The sequence below is a fragment of the Epinephelus fuscoguttatus genome, linkage group LG16, assembly GCF_011397635.1.
Source record: "Epinephelus fuscoguttatus linkage group LG16, E.fuscoguttatus.final_Chr_v1".
Taxonomy (NCBI): Eukaryota; Metazoa; Chordata; class Actinopteri; order Perciformes; family Serranidae; genus Epinephelus; species Epinephelus fuscoguttatus.
Window position 1 is genome coordinate 10630876 of NC_064767.1, and position 27335 is coordinate 10658210.

The 27335-nt window shown below is 42.0% G+C and overlaps 1 long non-coding RNA gene across 1 annotated transcript in view; it reads right to left on the reverse strand.

The window, feature by feature from the left end:
• The window catches only part of LOC125903221 (uncharacterized), a 68570-nt gene that overhangs the window by 18517 nt on the left and 22718 nt on the right, over nt 1-27335 (reverse strand). The window contains exon 3 of the long non-coding RNA XR_007451250.1: nt 24841-25090. This is a non-coding gene — a long non-coding RNA (uncharacterized LOC125903221). The remainder of the gene's footprint in view (nt 1-24840; nt 25091-27335) is intronic.

Below are 27335 nucleotides of genomic sequence, written 5' to 3' on the forward strand. Positions count from 1 at the left end.
AAACTAATAATTTAGAAGGAAGGAGGAAGGAAGTGCACTCAACAAATTTGCTGGACCTTAAATGCATTTTCATAAGTGAAACAGAATGTAAACAGTAACTCTGCTTGTTTGTAACTTATCAATATTAACAGTTCCTTCTTATGTTTACAAACAGCGTAAAGTGGCATTAGTTTTCCAGCAAAGTATATTTGCAAATTAAATGTATAAGATAATTTTAAGGAGGCAGGGTTGCAAACAGCCACCTAATTATTGATTGTACCTCATGAACATGAAACATAAGCATAAGTTTTACAAAATACTTCAGTTTTGTTTTCCATTTTGTAACTGTAACCAGCATTGAATCTAAGAGGCGAAGTGCTGAAATCAAATGATACCAGATGCTTTCTGTGGTGTGGGTAGCCTACAGTGTATGCATCTGTATGTGTATATACATGTGTGTTATTGGAGGTAAAAAATAAAAAGACAGTCAAGACCGTGAGTGAGGGTAAACACAAGTGGGAATACGCAGAAGTGTGTTGGTGTGTATGACCCAAGGACATTCTCCTGTGTGTCCTCCCAAGTTCCCGAGTTTGCCTCTGATGCATTCTCCTCCACTTCAGCCCCACTCCACCACAGGCCCCGTTATAAAGCATGGGCTTACAGCCTTTATATGATACCGTATAAAACCTCTCAGTAATGCGCTCTGTGCTTCCAGCGAAACCCCTGAGCAAGGTTATAGTGCTAACATGTACTGTATGCTTTATTTATGCATGAGCCACCCTTCTCCTTTCCGGGGAATTCTGATTCTTTTCCCGCGATAAAAGTTGCATGGCCTTACCCACTCCGAAGGGAGTAAATGATTTAACACCGAGGCTTACGGTATGGTAAGTAAGCAACTAATGTTAATTCAGCCTTTTTCTGATAGGGTATCAAGTGGGGGGGTGTTGCTACATTAACCCCCTGTCCCCTTTAAACATATGAAAAGGCTGTACGGGGGCAGAGAGGGAGGGAGCCCTGCCGTGTCACGCCACATGCTATCACATGCCGTAAATATTTAGATATAAAGTCGTAGTGTCAGCTTGTGTAGCCATGAGGGAACTTTTCTTGGACTGCTGATACTAGTGTTTTCTTTTCTATTTTATAAGGCAACAACTGTCACAAACTATAAATTCAGTCAGAAAAAGTAGAATTTTGGAAATGTTGTTAAACTGTACAAGACCACACACTAAAACTATTTTAGTTTTGACTGTTTGCTCTCAGACCTGTATGTTTTTGCATTTCTGCATGTGTGAAGACGTGTAAAGTATTTCTACACTCATGCATATATGTGCTTATTTCAAAATTCATTTATTTACCACCCTCAGACTGTGCTAATGTGTTTATGAGCCAACCCGTCCTCCCCTGCCCCCTGATCAGGACCAAGGCAAAGGAGGCCACATGTGCTACTTAAGCCCCCTCCCCTCGCCGCATCAGAAAGCCTCAAAAATTCAAATCAACATTAAAATAGTTTTATGTGTAAGTAAGATTCAGTGAACTCCATTATTTTCCCCACTATTTGCTTGAATAATTCAGGGAAGATAGCTGAATTATGGATAAAGTGTACAGTTTGAAGAAGGGGTTCATGTGCAGCCTGGAGCTATAGCCTGGCTTTAATGATGTCTGGAGATGGTGGACGGGCGGAGGGAGAAGTCGTTAGCTTCACAGTCATTTTCTCAAGGATTAAAAACATGCTCTTAAAGCAGCAGGGCAGACCAGTGCACTGAAGGGGACAGAGAGGAGTGGAAATGTAAAATTCTGCAAAATCTGGAGAATTTCCTGACTCATTTTCTCCTGAGCGGGAGTGCAGTCTGAGAATCTTATCCTGAAAATTGGTTCTTGATTTGGGCAACGTCATTATGTGACTGTTTGCTTTATTATTTAGAAAAACATAAGGTAAAATGTCTCACCACTGAAAATGTTACATTTTACCATTAAATCTGTAAGTTTTGATAATATTGTTGTGTTTTACATTGTTTTTAATTATTTTATCATTTGGTTTTCCCCTTGTTTTTCTCTCTATACTCCAATTGTGTGACCTTGTTGAATATAACATTAAATCAACTATGTGCAACAGTACTCAGCTCCTAAGAGAGAGCCTTAAAACACCACAAAATAAATTTCAAATTTTGGAAATAAAATAATATGTCGGAATAAATTAAACAATAAAACACAAAAATAAGAAAGTGCAATGCAGGAGCTTGTGTCCAGGCAAAGAGCCAGAAGTTTCACCTTATATATGAGCGACATTTGTGTGTAGAGTACTGTGTGAACATCAGGGTTTTTAATCATACTTTCACTCCCTGAAAGTTTCTGCATCACACAGCATTAGCGACATGTCCAGTCCATGTCCCACAGGTTCTAGTTTTCTTCAGCTCACCCCTTCCCTATTTAAAAGTCTGGAATCTTAAACTGGCACAGCGAGGATTTATACTATTAGCCGGTAGCAATGACATCCAAAAACACACACTTACCCGCTCACACACATAAACACCCTTCAACAGCCAGCAGGGAGTCTTCCTGTTCCTACTCACTCCAACAGGGAAGCCAAGCACAGACTACTCTCCTAATTACCCACCTTCCTCTAATTATCCAATCATAAAGCCATTAGCAGTCTCACACCATATTAACATGGTCCCGCCTACATGCCAATTTGTGCAGTGCCAAGATGAAACTGGAGGGGATTTTTCAGCATGTAACCTTACCGAGTGCAGTATCGTGCAGGGTAAGACTGTGCTTTTCTTGGTTCTTAACGAACAAATAATAGGATTTAACAGCAGCTGCAGGTTTTTTTTATTTTACAATAAAAGCTCAGCGGTTAATTCACATGCCTTTAAAAAGGTAAACTACACCCTCATATCTGACTCACAGGCTATGCAAAAAATGCAGCAGAGGAATGGAGGAGCAACGACTGGGGGACAGACTGACCACTGATCACTGTAGCATCGACAGTGACACCGAGCTGTTAGTCAGAGCTAAACAATCATGAGCAGCTTCTGTCAGACTCTCAGTTTCTCTTCTGGAAAGTCAGGGAGTCTGGGGGAAACAGTAGTATGGGATATTTAGGTTGGGTGAAAAAACAATCCACAAGAATCATTCAACTAATTTAGCATGGCAATTCTAGAACATTATGTGGCCTTGTTTATACCTTGTATTAAAACACATCTTGACTGATCAGACCATAAAAGGACAGCACTAATAAACTGTAAAATACCAACAAGATGCACTGCCAATCACTCAAACCAGTAGTTGAGGCGGTTTGGGACCAGTGTTGGGCAGTAAAATGTTACAGTTATAATATTACTTTTTCCAGTAACGAGTGGTGTAACTACTAATGAAATTTCAGTAATATGACAGTTATTCCAAAACCAAACAACTTGTTACAACATCACTTTTGTTATCTCATCACTACCAACTTGAAATACAACCTCACATCAGCAGACTCGTTTTAGTCTTTGTCGTGCTGCGCATGCACGTCATAAAGCAGCAAGCTAGTTGGAAACGCTTGCCTTAGCTGCTGGAAATATTCCCATTACTTTGGTTTTGTCAGGAGGAAAGATGACAAGAACACTGTTACTGCAGGTAGTCGGACTAAAACTCTTTCCACTGTGAAAAACACATCCCCAAACCCCCATTTTGAAACACCTCAGCTACTATGACCAACAGCACAACAGCTTGAAGCTCCAGGAAATACACCCCACTAAATGTGAGCCCTCCGTGGCCACAGAGGTCAGCTGTAGCACTGCACTGGCTAAACAACCAAAACTGTATTTTAATCGTGGACAGCTGCAGCTACAAAGAAATGATGAAGCTTGTGGCTGGATATGTGGTGGATGAAATGTTGCTCCATGAGTGTCTCTCCGTCTTTCAGGCAGAGCGTACTGTTCACAGGCAAGTGAAGACCCCCAGGTAAACAGAAGCTATCTAGCCTTAGCTACACTTAATTTATTTTTACCCAGACATTCACACAGAGGCACACATCTGAATATAACTAATAGTGTAATGAATGTTGGCAGGGAGTGATAAGTAAAGTAATATTATTACTTTTGTAAAGATTAACAAGTAATGAGAAATAAATTACAGTTTTTGAATAATGAGCCCAACACTGGATGTGATCCATTTGGATGCATATCCTCTGTAGTGTCAGCGCTAATGTGTCCTGATTTTTCCCCAACAAGGACTGTGTCATCAATGCAGATGTCCACTTGTGTTCGGATCACCATAATGCATGCAAAACCAAGTATGAACAGGCTCCATGATAAAGTTGCTTTTGTTCTTAAGTATCAACTTTCTTCCTCGTCAAAACCTGGTACCTACATTTCCCTCAATGCAACCCAATCGTCAGCAATTCACTCAGGGATTCAGGTGTGTTGTGTTAGCAGCTAATGTAGCCTTAAGGCCGCTAGCCTACAGCAGGGCTGAGCAGCGAGCTACAAAGGTCTGGTAAGGCCCAAAAATGCTCACAGAAGGATTTATATACTGTATATTTTCATAGGTACTTTGTCCCAGCTGACAAAATATGATGCAAAAGAAAACTAAGGAGAAGGTGTATGCTGGTAAATCTATTATTGATATGTGTTCAGTCCCAGAGGCATGTTGAGTAACAGAGTATCCAGATTGTTCCCTCCTTTATTCATACCCATCAGAGGGATGGCAGGTTATTGGAGGGAATGGGGCGGACGAAGAAGACACAGAGCACAGATGTTGGCGCAGCTGCAGCGCAGAGGAGAGGCTCGGGTTAACGGCTAGTGCTAGACGTGCACAGACTGTGTGAGAGGAATACTGCGGTGCTAACTGTAGAGCTAGCTCATCCACCTGACTGATTTGGAGGTCGAGGCAGAGGTCAACTCTGCCAGAGTGAAGGAAACAACAAGAGAGGGATGTATAACTATGGAAAAACAAAAAAGAATAGGAAGTAAAGAAACTAAGGCTTCAGACTCAAGTGCACAAAAGAGCTAAAACAGGGCTCCACTAAATATGATTTTATGTATGATTCCATCATTAAATCCTAATGTGGGGCTGCAACAGATCTGGTGACTGCTCTCCAACAGGAAATGACAAACCAGAACTTGAAAGCAAATTAAAAGTAGCATCATGTTTACAAAAAGCAAAACTCTTCCGCCAGATATGTTGCCTCTCTTCCCTTTGTTATACTTTGGCATCAGGGAGTGTTGCTGTGAGAAGTCAGGGCAGCACATTACAGGATTTCTGTTTTTTCTTTTTCCAAACTCTCTCCTACTGCCATTTGGAGCTGCTTTCATGCAAAGTTTTCAAGTGCAGCTATCAACTGTTCCCTGTATAGATTAAAACTTATTTTCTTGATAGAACATACACTTCCTCCATTCTCCCATAAAATCCCACTGGGATTTCAGTCTGTCTGGATCCGTACAGCTGATGGGCAATAGGTCCTGCAGTGCAACGCTTTAATAGACTCCAGCAGAAGCTTTGGCAGAAAGTCGTGCCAAGGCCGGGAATGAAACTGAGCCTGTCAACATTGGCAAAGGCACAAACAACCCACAGAAAAACTGTATCACCACACAAAATGTGGAGACAAATCCATTCATTCTGCCTCCCTACAACAGCAACTCCAAACACTGGCTACACAATGACATTGTTTTATTTGATGACTCTCTCAGTCTGTTTCTCTGTTTGCCTGAGAAAACATCCTCATTATCTGACCACACGAGCAAGGTGACGGCGAATAATGGTGCTTTGTCAAAACTGATCCATGCCCAAGGTATGGACTGACAATGGAGGATCTCAGTGTCTCGTCTTTATAAAGCCACACAGCTGTTCCCCCCCTCCCCTCTGTACACAATCAAACCTCTGCCATTCAGTGCCACAAACCAATAAACGCTGCCTTTGTTTTAGCTTGACACCATTGTTGTGTCTTCATAAAGATTTCTCTTCTTTGGCACAGATGCTTTTTTGTTTCGTTTCCAACCAAACTGCGTAGTTTTCCTCTTTTCTTTTTTTTTTGAACAATGATGCTCACTCATATTTGATTTTTTTCCCCTCACTTTCCTTGTGCAGTTGCCCTGATCCACGTGTCCCTCTGAAATGAAAAGTAACATGAGTGTCTATGAGTGTACAGCATAAACCAATGCTGAAATTAAAACTATATGAACATCTATTAAAGTAGACCTATAATGCTTTTCCATTTTTTTTGTCTTATAAATAGTGTTACCATGGAGGATGTTTACATTAAACACGGACAAAATTTCAAATAATGAGATAAATATATGTAGAAGTAATCTCTGTGAACAAAAACTTCAGCTTCCATACTGTTCTGAACACTGTTTCCAACTGTTTTTTTCTACTCTAGCTACAATATGACATCATATGACTTCACTTGACGCAACTCCAAGTGTTTACGTTACGTTCACTGCACTGCTAAATTAAAGGATAACTTCTGTATTTTTCAACCTGGGCCCTGTTTCCCCATGTGTATGTGTGCATATGATTCATAGGTACAACTGATTTTAAAATTGGTTCAGTATTGAGGGAGGTGGATGCAGCCGGCAGCCGCGAAACGAGCTAAAACGGTAACGGGGGCAAATGTGTCCCGTATAAGTTTGCGCGTTAAAAGTGCTTTTTCTCGCCACTGACCGGTTCGGATCGCCAGTGCTATCTCTGTAAATAGCATTTCGTTAAGCGTTTTGAGCATTGTTTATATAACATTACCTCCACTGTGTCTGTAGCTCTCTCTACTCATGAGATAGCCGTTTTCTTGAGGAAGAGGTGTTTTGGGATTGGATGTCTTCTCTTCTTCGGCTGGCAGTAGTCATCTTGGGAGAAGTGAGCACTGCAGACCCAATGGTCTGCAAGATGCAGTGTCTGGACAGGAGTGATAGCATCCATTTGTAGCACAACTAGCCACAACTTCAGCATCTCGCCGTCCGACAAAGGCAGCCTGTGAAAGCTGTACGGGGTGTTGCGCGACATCCTGTTCTTGCAATTCGGATAAGCACAAACACGAACCATTGTTTTCAATCAATGCAGTAAAACTCTCAGCTGTACTCCGGCACAACCAGCACCACGCTGAGCGGCGCTCAGCATGGCTCCTCTGTTTTCTTCCGGCAACAATCAAAGCTCTCGCGAGATGACGTCACACACAGCCCAGAGGAAGTGAAGGGTAAGGGAAACGCTTAGTATGCTATCTACAGAGATAGCACTGGCGATCTGAATCAGTCAATGGCGAAAAAAGCACTTTTAATGCGCAAACTTATACGGGACGCATTTGCCCCCATATCTACCTCGCGGCTCCCGGCTGCATCCGCCTCCCAAAAGACTGAACCAATTTTAAAACGAGTTGTACCTATGAATCATACGCAGACATACACATGGGGAAACAGGGCCCAGGTTGAAAAATACCAAAGTTATCCTTTAAGCTACATGCTAGGGGTTTGCCATATCATCTTGTTCCCGATAATACTGGTATAATTTTAATATCATATGAAAAGTTCATATCATGATACTCACAATATTTCAAATTTCTGACACTGACTTCATACTGTTACTCACAGCAACAACAAGTACGGCTGAAAGCAAAATTATTACCAACTCCAAAAAGAGGAGGAGCTACAGTAGTGTGGAATAAACTGTGGCGTCCTGAATGTTTTATGAACAGCCCCAGACTTCTCAGACTCTTTTAGTGCCTTACCGCTCAGAGGGAACTCATTCAGTGGCTCCTCTGGCAGCAGCACAGCATCTCTCCCTCTCCTCTTTCGATGCGCGCACACGGGAGTCGGTGTACTGAAGTCATTTTGTCATAAACCTTTGGTAATGTAAACCTATGTGGCGCTAGCGGCTTGACAAAAAACTACATATAAGAATATGAATGTGTGATAGTTGTGGTATCATAGCAGCCTGTCACAGGTTACAGCGTGATGATTAGAGGAGAAATGGCAGAGCGTAAAGGTCCAGGTGGAAAAAAACAACTCATTTTATTTTGTTGAATTATTAATATTGTATACACAATCTGAATCTCACTCTTAGTTACTGTTGTTATTCACAAACTAAAGAAATGAGGGATCATTTTAGTTTAGTTTTTACTGAATATTTAAAGGCAAACTGTAAAACTATATCACTTATTTTGTTGCACTTCTATTCTATTAAATGAATTACACATTTTTATTTTCTTTTATTAATTTCTTATATCTTGAAGAATATTGTTATCACAGAAATACCCTGAAATACCATGATATTATTTTAGGGCCATATCGCCCACCCCTAATGCTAGCGTTAGGGCAACATGTAAACTTGCTTGCAAACATTTTACATTTCTTGCTGATTCTGGATCATATTCCTGCTGAAGTAATCTAGTTTTGTTTAAAAGCCTTTGGTAGTGATATTTTTCTAGTAAAGAGTGCAACTATTCTCTGTAACAGCCATTCCCTGGCTGCAAGTACAATGCTAACATACACATAGCTATATGCTAACATCACGGAAACATGTAATCTTGGGTGCTGATGTCAGGGTTTCACACATTCATTCATTAGTGGCGGTCCACCATGATTAAAATATTTGCTTCCACATATTGATTTTCTATTTTTGGAGCTGGACCATTCATTAGGTGCGCTGTTGGAATATATATACTGTTTCGTTATTCAATGCAACACTCTCACAGCATTGAGCGTACTTTGTGCACAGGCGGAGCAGCAGAACGTCAGGTGCAGTGAAAATGAAACTTACCCAATGAGTGTGCTGGATCTAAAAGTTTGCTTTCACTCACAAACAGCTGCTCCTCTCATCCACTGATCTGATCTGACGGAAAGTTTGCGACACCCAAATCCAAAATACAAGTATGAACCTTAAAATGAGCATAATAGGTCCTCTTTAAATAAACTAATTAAGGTATAAAAATTCATACGAACACCCTCTGGCTCTAAAAGCTTCTGTGGAGCAGCTACAGACGTTATGCCCAGTGGCATCACAAGTTCCTTCCCTTTTAAGTGGCTGTGAAACAACAGAAACAACGCAGGGATTCAAAGATTAAGTCCTGTCAAACAGATGTTGGCAGTGTCTATGTTGACACTGTGCACACCCCGCTAATAAATGGGGAATCCTATTGGAAAATGTAATCTGGTTCATCTTTTGATATAAATGCCAAGGTTAGGCTCTGAAAGAGATGCAGAAGATACCAGACACTTCAAACGGACCTCAAAACCATGTTTTGGTTCTGCCCGGACACACACATACACAGAAAGAGAGAGACACACCCGCCGAAAAAAGCCACACATGACAGATACAAAGACAATCTAAAGATAGATTAAAAGTAAAACGCTTCCATATGTTAAATAACCAGTAAAATACTTGCTGTGTTGAAATGTTCTCAAAAGCTGAAGCTGCAAGCCACTGACCTGCTGTGCAGCTCCCCCTGTTGACACAATATTTCCCCACACTGGCTTTATTTATGTTTTATCTGATCTTAAATTAATCGAATCAAAGACACGATCAAGAGTCAAGATTACTACCTGAGTTAAAAAGTCCATAACAGCATTGTGTACGGTGTAATGTTCCCATTATAAAGCAAAACATATCTCACAACGAGTTTTTTAGATTAAATCACATACAGAAATTCTGATGCAAAAATTATATAAACTATATTATATTTATCTGTGTCAGTCCACTAAAAATCCTCACAGCAAACCAAACTGTGGATTAGGGCTTTAAATGACCTCAGCTGAGCAGCCACCACTCCTCATCCCTCCCTGCCTGCATCTCCTCCTCCTCCTATCCCTCTTCTCTCTCTCCCTCTCCTTTTTTTGGAGCAGTGTCGTCCCCCCGTCATCTTCAGGTCATAATGTAACATGACACCAGCGGTTGCAACAAGGCCGGCCGGCCAACCCGAGCGTTTAAGACCAATGAATATCATTTGCTCCCGGTAGGTTCCCTGGCGCTTTCAGACGCTACCACCGCCAGACTGAATCAGCGTTCGCGCCTGTCATGTCTCTGACGTGACAGAACACACACGGACACACACACACACACACACAACAGGCCAAAAACACCTCCACACACACATACTGTACAGGCACACACACACAGCTGCACCACGGCCTGCAACGTGCACACTTTCAAAAAGAGGCTCGGCTCAGAAGACAAGCACACATGCATCAACACACACACGCAGGATATTGTCAGCCTCTTGAGACCACTTTGTTGTTTCTGATGCTTCTGTCATCCTCAATACACTTCACGCTGCTCTTACAAATCCAGAGATTTCTCACATCTCACACTTCTTATGCCCTTTTTAAAAAACCAATAGCTTTCAAGGGTTATCACCATGCAAACCACATTAGGACTCTTTACAGGTGAAAGCAGCCTTGGTGAGATCCCCTCCCTCATTAGGGGGATTAAAGACAGGGGCTGCCCTGCTCCTGGGTTAGAAACAGCCACAATAACCCCCTCGCCTCTCACCTCGGCTCTGGTTTCCTGGCTTAGACCGCTGTTTAAATTCCCTCCTGCCTCTGAAAATGTCCTCCCTGGGGATCCCCGGGGCTTTGATCAGCCGCCCCCAATGGATGCACCCGTCCACCTCCACACACACCCCTAACCCCACACACCCCACCACTGGGGGGAATAAGCGGGCTGAAGGGGGTCAGGGGTAACGCTGCTGGAGATAAGAGAGAGGAGGCAAAGAATGAAAGGGGAGGGAGGTCTTGTAAAGATCAACTGGGGTTGGGTAGAGGGGTGGATAAGTGAGAGGGTGGGCTAATGAACCCCACTAATACCCCCGCCACGCGCGCGCGCACACACACACACACATACACACACACACACACACACACACTTAAGTAGCCTAATTACCTGCCTGATCTGGTGCAATGACAGCACCTGCATTGAGGGGTCAAAGCACGCAGTTGGGATGTGCTAACAACCTTGTTAGGGAATACCTCATGTTAATGAGAGCTAATCATGTTGCGTGTTTAGTTTCATGCTAATAGGGCAGCATGTGATCTTAAAAGATCACTAGTAATGCATAGACCAGGCAATATCTTTTCATCTTGAAAGTAGCGCTGCACTGGACGGCGGCTTCACATGCCGGGTCGTGGGTATCAATCTCACACGACTGAACGTATAGCACATGCGTTTGTGCACAGCAATTATAATCAGTATTTGACATGCAAGAAGTACTGTATAAGGCTCATTTGCATTGGCGAAGGAAGAATGTGGGTACATGAGGACAGACCTGATTTTTACTAACCCACAGGAAGAATTCTGAGCTGTAATAATTCAATGGTTTGAGCGACTCAACTCTCATTTCCCTAGAAAGTAAGAGTGATTTAGTCCAGGCCTGTTTGGATTTCCTCATTCAGGACCCTGGTTTGAATTCCTTACCTGTACTGTATATTTATCTGTGTAATTTGAATGAAACTAATCCCTCTCTATACAAGAGATCATACAACAGCTTTCTTATACAGTGAATGTATTATATATATATATATATATATGCAGGGAATATATTCCCAGACAGCCAGGATATCAAAGCAGATGGTAGATAGAGGAGCTCTCAAACTGCTATCTCATCAAATTAACGTTTATTAAGATAAAATGATGCTCCGATAAAAGCGTGTATGGTATGACAAGAGCAAAGAAGAAAAGCAAAACTGCCTCGGGCCCAAAGCCGTGACCAAATACAAAGTTTTCAGAGAAAGTGATGAAGTAAATTGGGGAAAATTGGGCGGAAAAAGGAGACAAGGAGCCAATGTCGTTTGGTAAAAGAGTACTGCAGCCAAAATATTTCCATTTCCCTATTTGAAAATGGCAGGTGAGCCAATTTGGACTGAATTATGTTGTGCATATAAGTCTGGAATTTGCACATAAAGCTCTGAAATGTGGAGAGAGCTCAGGCATCTTCTGCTCTTAAGTCTAACCTTATCATACATTTATTCTCCATTACAGTACAGTCTCATGAATAATGATACAGTGCAGTAATCTAAACTAAAGTTATGCTGATGAGAGAGATTATCTTCACACTGACGAGGAAACATCTGAAGAAATGCTCTATTTCTTGAACATATTTTACACATTGATGCAGAGCACAGCTTAAAGGAACAGTTTGAGCGAGTACACATATATATGTGTAATTCCATTATTGGAAATATCTTTTTAATATTCTGATGGAGAGTTAGATGAGAAGTTCTGGCACATATTCCCCTGTAAAACAACAAATTGATGTTTTTACACATCGATTTTTGTGCAGACTTCACAAACGAGATATTAAACATAATTAGAGAGTTTCAGAGGGCCAATCTCAAAACCCAGCGGCTATCGTCTCAAACCTCTGGGGGGCAAGGCCAATATTTCGGGCTGAACTGGTGTAAAAAGCAGATATCCAGGCCAAGACCTCCTCTTCCATGCACCGGCCATTTCGGCTATCTCTATGACCAGCTATCTGCATATGAATCCAGATAAATTAAAAGAAAAGCTAACTCATCGTCAGACGATAGCCAAAGGGTTCTGAGATTACATTTTGGCCACTGAGTTCTATTTCTTTACACAGATTGGTCACCTGCTGTTCAAACGTGATCAGTCAATACTACTTGGACTACAAACAGACTACAAACGGAAACCGTAATGCTTTTGATATAAAATCTTGACCTGCCAGAAAAACAAGAAGCATATTTCCAAAAAACTATTTCTTTAAGAGCAGTTGCGCCCCGCTTCCACCAAACACTTTCGGTATGGTACATTTGGAACCAACAGTAACCCTTCAGACATGGTACCTAGACCCTAGCGTTTCCACCGCAGACAGTACTCTTAAATTTGGGCAGGATTGCTGTCACTCACTGCTCCGTCCAGCACTCACTGCATTTCCTCCTTTATCAGTCTGCACCACGTTTATCGTCCACAGAACGAGGCTGCACGCCGACATTTTCAGAACAAAATAAAACAGGCTGCAGTGAGAGTCTCTCTCCATGGGTCTGTGGATATTCTCATTTATCCAGGTCAATTCCATTTTGGCAACAATTAAATCGTAGGCAAAGTCCAGTTGCCTACGATTTAATTGTTGCCAAAAAAAGTCTCTCTCCATGGGATATTTAAAAATAGTGGGTTTGTGCATTTAGTCCTTCTCAGGAAAGCCCAGGGGTTTAGTGTTGCTGTAGCCCACAGGAACGACGCTCAGCAACACTTTTTTAGAATATATGTATGCGTAATCCGGTTAAAATTAATATATATTTGAGGACCTTGAAGATCCAGTCATTACTAAAAGTGTATGTCATATAAAAACTAAAGTGATGGTCAAAGGTGTCACAGTGAAATATAAGGTGTGTTGATTGATTCACGTCGCTAATTCATACGTTGAGTAACATTACAAGTTAACGTTCCACCGGCAGTCGGCCCAGTGAATTAAGTTTTTTTTTTTCTCAGACTCCAGCTGCTGCAAGAGGCAACAAAACATCATTTAATTTTATAGTTACAGTTTACTAATGTATGTAAAACTCTCCACAGTATGAACAGTGGTTACATGAGCCTCAAAACCAGCCACAACTCAGCCCTGAGCAGAGTGACCATCCTCTACTGACCAATCAGACTGCAGTGTTCACAGCTCCACCTTTTAGTACCAGATCTGTGTGCTGGGTACCCCAACAGAGGGGGGACCAAACATGGGGACGGTACAGAACAGTTCCATTGCATACCGAACTGGACTGAACCGTATTGCACTGCTTGGTGGAAACAGGCTTAAGGGACAGGTGGTAGCACCTCTAAAGATGCTGTTGGTCTCGGGGTACACACAGTTCTTCAATCATCATACATGTTTTGGTTCAGGTGTAATGTCTTCCCACACAGAAATATGCATTTACCATATGGATGGAGAAGGAGCGTAGTTTTAAGAAGAGTGATAGAATGAGCGCACAAACAAAGAGATAGTTACAGCTAAACTAACGCAAACTTTAATCTATTTAGATTAAACTGTTGTCACACTGCATACAGACAGTACACTGATAACTTTTAATTGTCCGGAGTGAGATCATCGGCAAGGTCTCACAACTACAAAGCAGTTTTTGATACTGAGAGAGCTCTTCTGTAAATGGGCACCTGCACTTAGTGTGGCTAAGTATTAACGTTCTGCATTTGATGCTAAGTGCTCGTTAAGGTCCTTGAGGTCAATTCATTTTCAAATGCAAAACCATCTGCATTCAAACACAGAAATTACACCCACATATCATAACATCGAGATATATGAGCCAACTTAACGTATCTCATCCCTGCAGCTTTGACGTTGATGCCTCACTAAACAGCTCTAAACAAACTCTCTCAAAGCCCTGATGAATAAGTGAAGGGATAAAAGCTACATCGATACCATTCTAACGCATTAACGTGCCAAATAAATAAATAAGTGGTGATGTGCGGGAGGGGGATGGGGGGGGGGGGTGTTGCACATTCTTTTGTACATTGAATCTATCTTATCGGAGCGTGTAAAAATAGCTTGACAGAGGCTAATTGTGCTCGTTGCTGAATAATGGATCACAGCGGAGAGGGCCTTCCTGGAACTGGGGCGGGCACGACTGTTCCCTGCTGAACCTTCGGGTTCCTCTCCCTGCTTTTGCCTTCAGGTAAAAAATCTGCCACAACCCTCCCTCCTCCTCTCCCTTCCTCACCCATCCCAGCCCTCTTCTCTTCCTCCTCACTCTTCATCCCCCTCCATCTTCCTCTTCCCTCTGCCTTGTTTAGTGGGTGTCCAAGAGTTTGTAAATGTAGACACTGAATCCAAATGGGAAATGAAGACCAAAAACTTTCTTTAAAGCTGCAGTTACAAGTATAACGACATTTTTTTATGAGTTGCTTTCTTTAATCTTTGATAAATATTGAAATACAGAATATACTTTCTTTCCCAGATTGTGAAATTATGTTGGAAAATGACTTTTATGAGAATCAGAAATCAGATAAAGGGCTTAAAAATTAATAAAATATCTGCAAAATGTAATACTGCAGGAACAGAAATGTCATCAGTAGGGAGTAAATTTCTTCTGTTCCTAAATTTCATTAAGACAACAACTGTCCCCCGCAGGCCTTTGTGGGTTATTCTTTAAAGCCTTGTCTTTTCCTGTCTGAGGAAAAAAAGGACTGGTCTGAAAACAACCAAATATTTAGCGTTAAAGTGCGGAAAAAGTCAGCCATCACCACACAGCAATGCAGCATACTCGCAGTATGGTGAGTAGTTGAGTAGAAAAGGGGCAAAAGAGACATATTAACCCCAAATTCCTTTAAAAATAAAGACCATTTGCTTTATATCCACCCTTAAAGCTTTACATATACCCTCAAACTCTCTCCCGATATGAATGTATGAGGTCAGGTTCTCATGTTTAAGACAACGGAACAACAATTAAATTCAAAACTTGTAGTTTCCCTAAACCCTGACAGCAAAAGAAAGAAAAACTAATCCTCTTACTCTGCACAAACCCACATGTGAGAACAAGGCTTTGTTGGTAAATACCCGTATCAAGTTTGTTGCTTCACGTCTAATATGGCATCAAAGTTGTCGTCCATGTGACTGGGAAAGTTGAAAGCGTGAGGTTGCATCTTTGCATAAACGTCTTAGCCGCTATCGTCTCATCAGGGGAATGTGTGCAGCTGATGGAAGACTGCTTACACTTATTCCTCTCAACAACTAAAGGCTTGTTAAAAACTGCTTTTCCCCTATCTGTCGTTTGAAATATGTGTGCGGCTAATGAATCACGCTCTTTGGGAAGTTAAAACAGTCTTTGCTGCTGATGTCAAAGAAAGAAAATGTAGTTGTTTTTACTTGAACTTAAGACAGACACAATCCTTTTATAGGCTGAGCACAGCGTATGTTCTTAAAGGTTTTGGAAAGCTATTGAAAACCCATTTAAACATTTTGCAATGAAAGGTTATCAGTCTCTAATTACTGTTGTTTTTCTTAGATAATAAAGAGCTGGCATTTTGCAGATAATGTGCCAAAACAATACTGTAATATTTTTTGCACAAGCTCCTGATAAACTGCAGATAGCAGCTGAGACAATCGCTCTGACAGACATAACATCGCTCAGACAGATAACTTTATCTTTCATTACTCAGATTTTACACTCTTTGCAGCATAAATCAAGATAAACATCTCTGATAAGACATCTTTGTTGAGCAGTGTATATCAGCGTCTCCTAGTTGAGCAAAAATAGAAAAAGAAGGTTTGAAGGAAATACCTAAGGGGGGCATTAAAGTGAGTGTGCACCACTTCATCTGTGTGTTGTACATGCAGAAATGTCCACGTGCAGGTCGACTCCTTTGATCACATCCAAAATCTATGTAGTTTTTCCCTGATAATTACAGACCCCGGTATCTCTCAAACCTCTCACCTAAGCTATCTGAAACATGAGCTGTGTTCTAAAAGGAAGATTATGTAGTTTAAAAAGTCTTATCCACCTATTTTTACTCATTCCATTAGTTATTTATTCAATTTATTTCAATTAAGTCCACTGGAGATAAAGTCAGCTTGGTCTGGCAAGTAAGTCCACTAATTTATATTTTCTTTACTCTAAAAAAGGCATTAATACTTGCAATATCATATGTTTAAGAAGTAATTGAATTTTATTTTAACATACAGGGAAAAACAAACTTTCATAACTGTGACAGAATTAACAACAGTATATTGGTGTATGGGTGGAAACTTGCCAGACCAAGCTGACTTTTGGCCCAATGTGCACAATAAGAAAATAAAATTCTATTATTATCTTTTAAAAATTTGATAATAAAAGAAAACATTATCAGAAAAATCTGCACCAGACAAGCTTTCAGCCTTAAGACTCAGCTGTATTTTCCTCTTACGCTCCTCTGTTCATTATACAAGCTGCTTGAGTCCAGCCAGGGCTGGTCAGTTGTCCATTTGTTTGTCCATAAGGCCTGATGGGAGAGGAGACCACTCTTATCAATATTTCATATAATCATATGATGTTGTGTTTGGTCAATCTGCCTTTTATGGTCTCATGCTATCTTAAGCTGAAGCCGTCAGTACTTAGGGCCACAGAGGAAATCAATGGGCAGGATAACATCAGTGGCCTGCTGGTTACTGTAAGTTCAGCATGACTATGTTAACGTTTCCTGTAATGTTGACATCACAATGTTGTTATGACCCACTGAGGGAAAATTTTAGATACAGCAATCTGTTTCTAATGGTACCCGAGAGACTACAGAGTCTCTTAATGTTTGACAAAAGAAAAGTTCTACCTGTCTTATATTTTATCTTTACATCAAGTGATTTGCAGTTTTATTTTTTAGTTTTAACGTCTTAAGATTGTCCTAAAACATTTGTATTTTCATTTTAACTTTATGTGCATACTGTGAGTTATTTTATAAAATCTTAAGAAGCAGGGAGAAAACCCTCATCCTTACTTTCCCATATAACTTACATGAGCTGTTTGGGTTGCCATCAATGCATCCTAATGCTACCTGACATTTCCGAACTGTTTTAATATTCCAATATTATGATCAACGGCTCGTAATGCAGGCTGCATGAATAATTTCAGCGCATTTGGTGGAGGCCTGATTATTTGAAACAAGTCCTGTTCTGGGCTTGCGGGGAGCCGGCGGATCCAAAAACACCATTAGCCAGGTGGTATCCCATGAATTAAAAATAGCCGAACATGGTTTTCCAGTCAGGCTGCTTCACTGCCCCCCAAACCCACCCACCTCCTCCTCCTCCTCCTCCCCACCCCAACTTATCTCCACCCCCCACCCTACACAGTACACACAGTGTTTCGTGACAGAAGGCCGCTTTCCCTCCAACCTGAAGAAGAAATCTGCCGGAATGAAAAAGAAAAAGAGAGAAAGAGATGGAAAAAAATCTGCCAACTGATCTGGACACAGATACATGACCCACATACCCTCCCACTCGCCCCACCCATCCCCCGCCATGGTACGACTGTCATCTAAGGATGTTTTCACAATGTTTTACCATCCAATTTTTTTGGAGTGTACTTCGGGGACGTGTGAATTAGATGGCAAACGGGGAGGAAATGTGGGAGAGACACCTCAGAGGAGCTGCGTTAGCGAGCTGTCACGAAGCCTGAGACGGCGCCCGTACCCGCCACCGCCGGAGCCACTCCATAAAAGGTTGAATTAACATCGAGGTTAGCCTCAACTCAATTCACATCAGCTGGTTCCTGCCGCCAAGGACTCGGGGACTTATTCTAATAAAACATTTCCATTTCAACCCTGTGGCTGGATTCATCTTGGATTCATGTTACATAGGTGGCCTTACATCCCAACGAGAGCATGTCAAGAAAGAAAGAAAGGAAGGAGACAGGAAATAATTGTGAGGAAGATAACTAAAGGAAAGGAAGTGAGGAAAACAGATGGCAGAAAAGAAAGAAGAAAGATGCAGTAAGAATAGGAAAGGAAAAGAAAGGGAAGAAATTAAAAAAGACAGGAGACAGAAAAGTAAAACAAAGAGGAAAATGTAAAAAGAAAAAGATCAAGTTAACACATATAAACAGATGCAGGGAGACGAAAGAAATGAAGGAAAATAAAATGAAGGGTAAGGAAAGACGGCATGAATATAGGAAGGAAATGTGACGACGGGAAAAAAAGAAGAAATTACAAAGAGAGGGGAAAAGAAGAAGGGCAAGAAAGGGGGAGATGGAGAGGGAAAGAGTCTGCGGGAAAAATTAAGGAAGTCGAAAAAGGAGTGACGGAAAAAAGACTGAAAAACAGGGCAACAGACAAAACGCTGCTCAGAAGCTGTAGTACTGAAATAGAAGGAAAAAGAGAAATGAAGAGATGGAGCACTGATGCGCCACCATAATGCAGGAGCCTCCCAACAACACCCTGCATGCTCTTCACTGCCTGCTGTATATTTAATAGCCACTCCATCATTCTGCCTCCTTTCCTCTCTCTCTGTCTCTCCATTCCTCCGCCATTCCCCCTCGCTCATCCACGACTTGCCCAAGCAGATGGGGATTGTAAGGATCGGTGGCGCATTCCAGCATCACAATCTGTCTCTGCGTGCTGCGCTCCAATCCAGGGGAAAAGGCCGGAGCATTTCCCACATTGTGCGCCACATATGTGGCTCTTTAGCTTGTGCCCGTGTTAGGGAAATAAAAATCAGCGGAACGGCTTGGAGTGGCAGCATGTCAACAGAGGCAGACAGAGGGAGATACGGGAATAATTGTTGGGGAATTAATCAGTTGGGAATGCTTCTCCCTTATGCCATCCTGCGTGGGTGAGAGTAGCTGCAATGCAGGCCAAATGGAGAATTAAATTTACACCATTACAAACATGTTTATCTTTATCCCTATGCTCTGCGGTGTGGGGGTAAAGTCTGTGTGATGCCAGTTCAAAGCATTGTCACATTTAACCATGTCACAAACTTATCTCCCTCTGGGCTTTTTGGGTTTGTTTTTTTGCCATTGTCCGTCAATGGCATAAATAAACAAGGAAATAGTTTAGCCAAAAAAGTCAGGGTTATGTGAGGTCCCGTCTACTTTTTTTAAAATCACAATGAGCTCCTAAATGAATGTCAAGATGTCAAAGGTCATCATTAGTCAAACAACTGAGAGCAGGACTATAAAATATTTCCACATTTGTTTAATTTTTGTGAATGAACTTTTCACTTTCTCAAAACTCCCCCCTCGTGATGAACTTGTTTTGTTAAAAGCGCTTCATAAATAAATGTGACTTGACTTGACTTGCCCTGTGGGTGCCATCAACACATCATTTCCATATTCACCTAATTGTGTCAGTCACTCATCCTCAACAAAACAGCCTTTTCCAGGTCAGAGAGATGCTTCTGTTGCAATTTTCAAAGTTCGGCACAAACCAGAAAGAAGGAGGGAGACAGAAAGTGGGGGAAAAACCAGCCTATGAGGTGGCGACTCTTGACACTGACAACGGCAAAAACTTGGTGGTGTGAGGAGAAAAAAATTAACGACACCAGACAATAAATTTTTCATTCACCCTACACACCCAAGGTGAAGTAGGCAAGCTGCGGCTGCAGCGTGACGTGTAAAATGTGTTTGGATCTGGCCTGCAAACACTGCTGAGGAGCCCATGAAAGATGCATGGGGCCACTGGAGAGGTATAAAGAATTTAGAGATATAAAGGATATATGACAAATAAATCAGGATGCAAATCTCACCGGGTGCCACTGGGAGTTCTCCAATGAAAACGGCCTAAATAATTGAAGAGGAAGAGGAAACATTTCATCAATGAGAGGAGCAGTGGAAAATGCTCTTCCCTCCATTTTTTAAACCTTTCTTAGGGGGCTCTTCTGGTCTTTTAAAAATGACAAAGCAGAAGAAGCTGAAAAGAGGCAAGTGTGTGACTACATAAAACTGTCTTTGAAAAGCAAATTCAGAAACAAATGCTCGCAACATAGCTTTCAAAATCATGCAGGGATTATCATAAAACAAAAAAACATATTCAGCAATCGTGCCAAAACTAGAAAAGGAGGGACTGAAATAAACAAAGAAAGATAGACAAAGAAAACAAAAAGTAAACCAGGATCCAGTTGCACATTTTCCCAGACGCCATCATGAAATGCCACTGCGTCTCAGACTGTGAAAGACATCTCTATTTCCAAAGAGTCATTCTTCCTCACCTCCACTAGCACTTTAACAGATGGGACTCACTTTTCCAAAACAAAATGCTGCCAGCTCACTTCCTTTTCTCTCACTTATGTTCAGCTTAAAAGATGAAATGATGATTCTCTATCACTTTGCTTTCTAGTCAACTCCCTTCTTTATCACTTTCAACTCTCACTTTTTAGTTTGAAACTCTACTGGCACGACATGGCATGTTTCTTCATCAAAGCAGTAAACAAAATATGAAACCTCCAAACAAACAAGTTACATATTTAAACTCTGTTTGTTCTCACCAGAAAAAGAGCAGACGTGGTGAATGAGGAGGAAAAAAAACTTTACATAATGACTCTGTCTTGCCAGTTCAGCCAGACGCTCCACATCGAGGGGGGAAAAAAAAAAAAACTATTCTAACGGGAACTCATCACCATGGTGAACCTGGGTTGCCAAGCACGACTGTCTTGGCAACGGCGTCACCAGGGATACTGGCTCCCCGTAGATGGGGCTCATTGATTAGAGTTGGAGCTCACCCCAGAGTCCTTGGAATCATTAAACACTGTAGGTTTTTTTGGAGAGGGAGAATGAGAGCCCGGGGAATTGTGGGAAGGACTCAGAGGTCATATTCATTAAGAGGTTGGAGGCCCTGTTCCGAGTCCAAACTGTATTTCACTCCCTTTCATCCACCTTCGTGACATCATTGGTGAGATACTAACTGGATAACCTTCACTGCAGAGATGCTGTTTGAAGATGAAGTCTGTTCTGATGCTGCTGATGTTGTATAAACTTTACTGCTGCATCAAAGGAAGGAAATGGACTTCACTAAGAAGATGAAGGTCACTCCTGAATTATTGGCAATTGTTTCTGGCCAGATACAGACCACATCCTGCAACCTTCAAAGCCACTTAAACTTTTCAAAAACTTTCTTAATATAAGTTAAGTTCAAAAACATTATTAAGTCTCTATTAATAATTTAACCCAAAGGGCCCTAATTAAATGATCTGAAGTGCATTTAGGGCGCTGTGAGCTCTACTTTTTTGAGTTAAACACTGCATAATCTGAGGGCAAAATCAGGTGTAAGAGGCAAAGGGGTTGTATTCAGTTTGTTAATTAATCATCCGTGCATTTTGGGCATAACATGAACTCAACCAATCAAAGTGTCATCTCCCATTCCCTTTAATAGCCAGGCGCACCTGACGCACTGCTATTTACTGTACATTGTAGATTGTGCAGACTGGAGAAGCGAGCAGTTTTCTGAGAGTAATGCAGTACAAGCAGTGATGCCACTGCAGCAAATATTGTGGGGTATTTTAGCAGCAAATAAAATAACTGTAGTTAAACTTAAGAGAGGAAACAGAAATAATCTTTTAGTAACGCTGCTCCTCGTACGCGCCAGGTGATGTTGACGCCTCTTACAATCTGAAGTAAACACCCTTTAAACAAAAGGAAAACACTTTGCCACTTTGACTTTAGACCAGGATTTGTTGGTCAGTGGCGTAACTTTCACTTTCTGCTGCCACAAAATTGTGATTCACCAAAAGTATGACAGACCACGCCTTGTCTTAAGACCGCATGCCCCCGGGTGCACAGAGGGGCACAAGTACATTTGCTACTTACACAACATGGGTGCTGGCCAACGATATGACAACTGCGTCCGTCTGAAACTGTCAGTGACAGTTGCACTGCGTCGCGTGTCACTTTGCGCCAGGTGTAAGACTCAGCTAATCTGCTTTATCAGGACTGGGTGTGAATAAGCAATCAACCTCATCACATATTGATTCAAGTGTTACTAAATCCTGATGGAACACACATCACGCTTTTTCGAACTGGGTCCCGTCCACCGAGATCAATGAGAGGAGATGAGGCACACAGAAATCTCTCAAAATGTTCTAACTGGCAGAAATAAAGTGTTTGTGTAGGATGTACCTTTAGCATTCATTTTCTATTCCTGACCCTTCAGTCCCTTTGTTTGGAGTATTTGTCTTTATGTCATAGAGAAATTATCAAACCTATAAGTTCGGGAATCACAGTCTTATATTACTGGTACCAAAATAATAATGTGTTCAGCTATCTAAAATACTGAAAACAAAAAACAGGTTTTAATGTCATTCTCTCAGAACTGCCATCTTTCACAATCAAAAATCAAGACGGAAGAAATCCATTATGGAGGAGACGGAGACAAACATTTCTACACCTTCAGCAGCCTCATCAAGACAACATCAGACACTCAATCACACATTAGTTTGGGATTTTTTGCGGCAACAAAGCTGACAACAGAAAACACATCCACGATTCTGTTGACTGAACAGATGATAACCAGCTCTGAAACATATGTTCCAGGTCTGAACGCCTCAGAATCTGGAAACTTTTGTTTCTCGTAAGTTTAATTGAAACTTGAACAACAATTAAATTAAATCACAGTTAAAGACAGCAGCAGTACGTATAGCCACGCATAATTACTAAAAGGTCAATGAAAAATCAAGTACAAGAGAAACAGGCTCGGTGGCGAGAGGAAAGAGGAGGGAGCTGTTCTAGAAAAGAAAATCTCACTTGAGATTTAACACGTTTCTTTGGTTTTGCTCTGCCTGAGCAGTCACAACAGAAGTTGTCTCGACACACAATCCTGAACGATCTGTCACCCTGAGTTATATACAGGTATGCTTATGAGTTGACATGGCACTGTTGTGACAAATGCGTGAGCTCAGTGTCACATCTTATACTATGGAGTGACTGACATACCAAAGAACATATACTCACCACTTGACACAGCCTGTCACACACTTTACATTTTAAATGCAGCGGACCTGAAAGAGCCAACGTGTGGAGCAGTTTCACGTTGTGTGTTGATGAGAGGAAGAAATCAGCATTATCCTTGTTATTAAAGAGAAACACCACCGATTTGACACATCAAGATTAGTTTAGTGGTAATGAGTACTACTCTGCCTGTGAAAATAGATGTAAAATGTCTTCTGTGGCACTTGATGAGTTGTGTTGAGTCTAAACAAAAAAACCTTGGTGACGTCATCAAGGTTAATTTTGATAAAGAGACGACAAAAACAATTATGTCCAAAAAGCTTGCATTAACTGGGGGCTTAAGTAGAGGCAGAGAGAGCTGGATACAGCATTGGAGACAGGGCCCCGTTCATTCCTATGAAAGTTGCTTAGTGGCACAGGAGGCAAAATAAGCTCAATTTTAACAACATGAAATTACCCAGATCACCCACACTATGGGGCCCATAAAGCAAGCGCACGAGAGACTTACGGCAGCCGAGCAGCTGACATCCAGTTTAGCGGCTCTTATAGACATTCAAAATGTTATCAGACTGAATGGATCAAATCCCAGTAGCGAAATGAGTCGTTTCATGGGGGCCTCATGGCATCACGTGACAGACCCGGTCGCTGTGATTCCACTTTCCTGGGGGTTTGCTTTTACCATGCATGGAGGTTCTGACAAAATTATGCTATCAACCTGCATTATGGAAGATAAAGGATCTAGTACAGGGATACTGTACTTGCTTTGCCAGGGATCTACTTCTGCCAAATGACAGGAGGCCAGGGAGCCAGTTAATAAACCAATATTCATGATATTTATCGGCATATATAATAAATGAATTGCCTGTTTGGGACCTCAGGCTCTCTTTCTTTTTAAGCACTTTGGTACTTTATTTAGATTCAAATAGCAAAAAAAGCTCCCAATGTAAATCATTTTATTTTTATTGTAAATGACAAAATGATTTGTGGATGGGCCATAAGTTAAGTTAAGCATCACTGATCCATACCAGGGACTAAAATTAAGGTTGTTTGGGCCTCTGTAGCCTCTATTTTGACCACTCTGTTTTATCAGTCCCTCATCTTTATGGAAGTGCAATACTGTTTTGCTGGAGGAGTGTTTATTCTCAGCAAGTCAAATTAAACATGAAATTTTGCATGTTTTTCTTGAGTTTCAGGAGAGACGGGAGATTAAGAGGAGCACCAAACTCACAGCAGCAAAACACTTATGACCCTCTTGCTTCTATGCAAATATAATCATAAATGTCTTTTGTAAAGTTACATAATGTCCGCATGAAGCTTGGCTAACAGAAAAGTGTGAGCCTATTTGCCTTTATGTGTTTTGTGTATACACCAAAATCCAAAACTAATTCAGCAAAGATAAACAGAAAAAACAAAACCATATGAACCCTTTTACCTTGAAGAGTGTGTCGCTTGCAAGGCTTTCCAATTTGTGTGTGTGCGTGTGTACTCTCTCGACTCTGCCTGTGTGAAAGAGGGGCATGGGTGGCAGGGCTACCTTGAAAAGGAGATGAGGGGAACTTCCTCTTCTTGGAGCAGGCACAAAGCAGCAGGCAGCGGTGTGTGGGAGGGGCAGGATAGCGGGTAGACGGGGTGAGGGCCAGTGCCAGGGGCGAGGGTCTTTGTGTGTTTTGTTAGCGGTGGCGGCACCCCTCAGGTCCGGTGGACACACACCTGGTTCATTCGACGACAGCTTTGTCTGCGCTTGGAGGGCAGCCATGAGCCAGGCGCGCAGGTTGTCGTGACAACTGTGCAGCGAGACAAACAGACACATTGACACATTAAAATTGGTGAAGACAGTCATCAGAGTTCATGTTGTGTTTCAAAAGAACACTGGCATGTCTTTTAAAAATGACCAATGTATAAAACATTTTGAGGGGCTGATACGAGAAAAGTAAAAGTTTGAACAAGGATATTATCGAGGTTGTCAAACATGGCTTTTCCAAATTTAAGAGTGCCTCCAAAACTTAACCAGAAGGTACGATGTGTATACTAATGTAGGTCTTTTTGTGTGTATTTGTCTACTGATGTCTGATCCACTTGTGTCTGAACCCCATTCACCTGGAGCAGCCGTACAAAGGAATGTGTTTGGCTGCTCTCCTCTATAACCCTTGTGCATCTTTCAACCCTAAACTATGCCAGGATCTCGGAGAAACAGAGCATCCGTTGACAGCAGGCGCTCCTCCAAAGACATGCTTCTCATGCCCTGTGGAGGCCCCCTGTACAGGAGACTCACCCCCCGTCAAACCCCCTCCAACCCTCACTCTCCCCTGCAATCAAAGACAGCTTCATTATCTGCTGACTAATTTTGCGCCTGCCCCCAAGACGACTCCCAGGTAATGGCGGAGCAGGTTCACCCTCCTCCCCTGCACCTCTCCAGAACAGCCGCTCGGAGACTTTGAGGCCACAAGGCTGCGTCCCCCCCCCCCCAACAAAGGGCTCTCTCAGGGGCCTGGGCTTGTGTTGCGTGCCCCCCACCTGCATTTGGAGGAAAGGGAGGCATCTGAGCAGAGGAGTGGGGGGGGGGGGGGGGGGGGTCGAATTTTGAATCTCCGCAGCAGGAGAGGAGCCAGCACTGGGACAGGCGGTGATACAACATTTGAATGCCCCGACCGGGGACACACCGTCGTGCCTCTCCAATTAAATTATCCAGTCCACAATGGCGAGGCCTCGAGAATTGACACCTCCATTGAGAGTGTGTCAGCAGCTTTGTGGGGACCGACAATTTCCATCTCTGCAGAAATAGATTTGCTCCCAAGGGGAGCAACAATAGCAGGGCAATCCTTCTAATGCTCGTTTTTGGGAAGAAAATAGGGATGAGAGCTGGGGATTTGCAGGGTTTACTTACAGGGACTGAGGGAATTCTCGTTTGGAAGTGATAATATATCTGAAGTGTCTCTGACAAAATGCAGTGTGGTGATGAATGTGTTGTTTTTCCGGTGTAAGCCAAAACCACCCTCGACAATGTAACATGTTTCAATAACTCTAATCAAATGCGTGTGCAAAGGCTGAATGATTTAAGCAATTTAGCCAGGGCAGTGTTGGTGACAGCCACAATTTATTCGAGTTTATTCAAATTACAGCTACGACTTTAACTAGCAGAACTGTCAAACTGCATCTAACCAATTCCCAGTGTTCGGACTTGAAACCTAAAATAGAGTTAATAAAGTTTATTCTTCACAGACACAGTTAAATCTCCTCTAATGGCACACACAAAGTTTTCTGGCACATTCACTATTAGTTCAAAGTGGCAGAAGACAGAATAGGCTGTGAAAAAGAAGAGAATGACACGCAACACTCCCTGTATTTACATTGGACACACCTTAGCCCACCAGGACACCCACATTCTGTGTCTTAAAATCCCGTTGACATGAGGTGTCTACAAAATCAAAAACCTGTCTGACACATAACAGCTCAGTGGGCACACCACACACATCTGCAGCTGAAGATGGAGGCATCCAACAGCACAAACGCACTGACTGCCAATTCCCTCGGGCAGAGTTTGGAAAACACACAACCTGACACCTCTAAAGTGAGCGTCACCGGCTGACACATCTGCATACTGTAGTTGTCATCTCTTTGGATGGAGCAGTGCAGGAGCAACTGGGTGTCCGGCTCTGACCGACAGAGACCGCTGTCGCCTCCAGTTTCCTAACTCTGGTTTCTTTTATCCATGTCCTTGATGTCTTTCATCCAAGGAGCTTCAGCACTTGTAGGAACATCTTACTACCCATTTTGGAAGACACTAATAATAAAAGTCGTACTGCTGGTGTCACCAAGCAGCAACAAAATGACCAAATATGCCAAACAAAAACTCCACTGTGACTGCGTTAGCAGTGCCCCTTTACACAAACGTAGAGGACCAACATTTTGTTAGTGTTTTGTCAAAGTAGTGTTCACACATCGTAGTGAAGTGCAAGAAAGATTATCACAAACATCACCATAGCAACAAAGCCTGACTGACAGCCAATTTTAACTTATGACGGATAAATC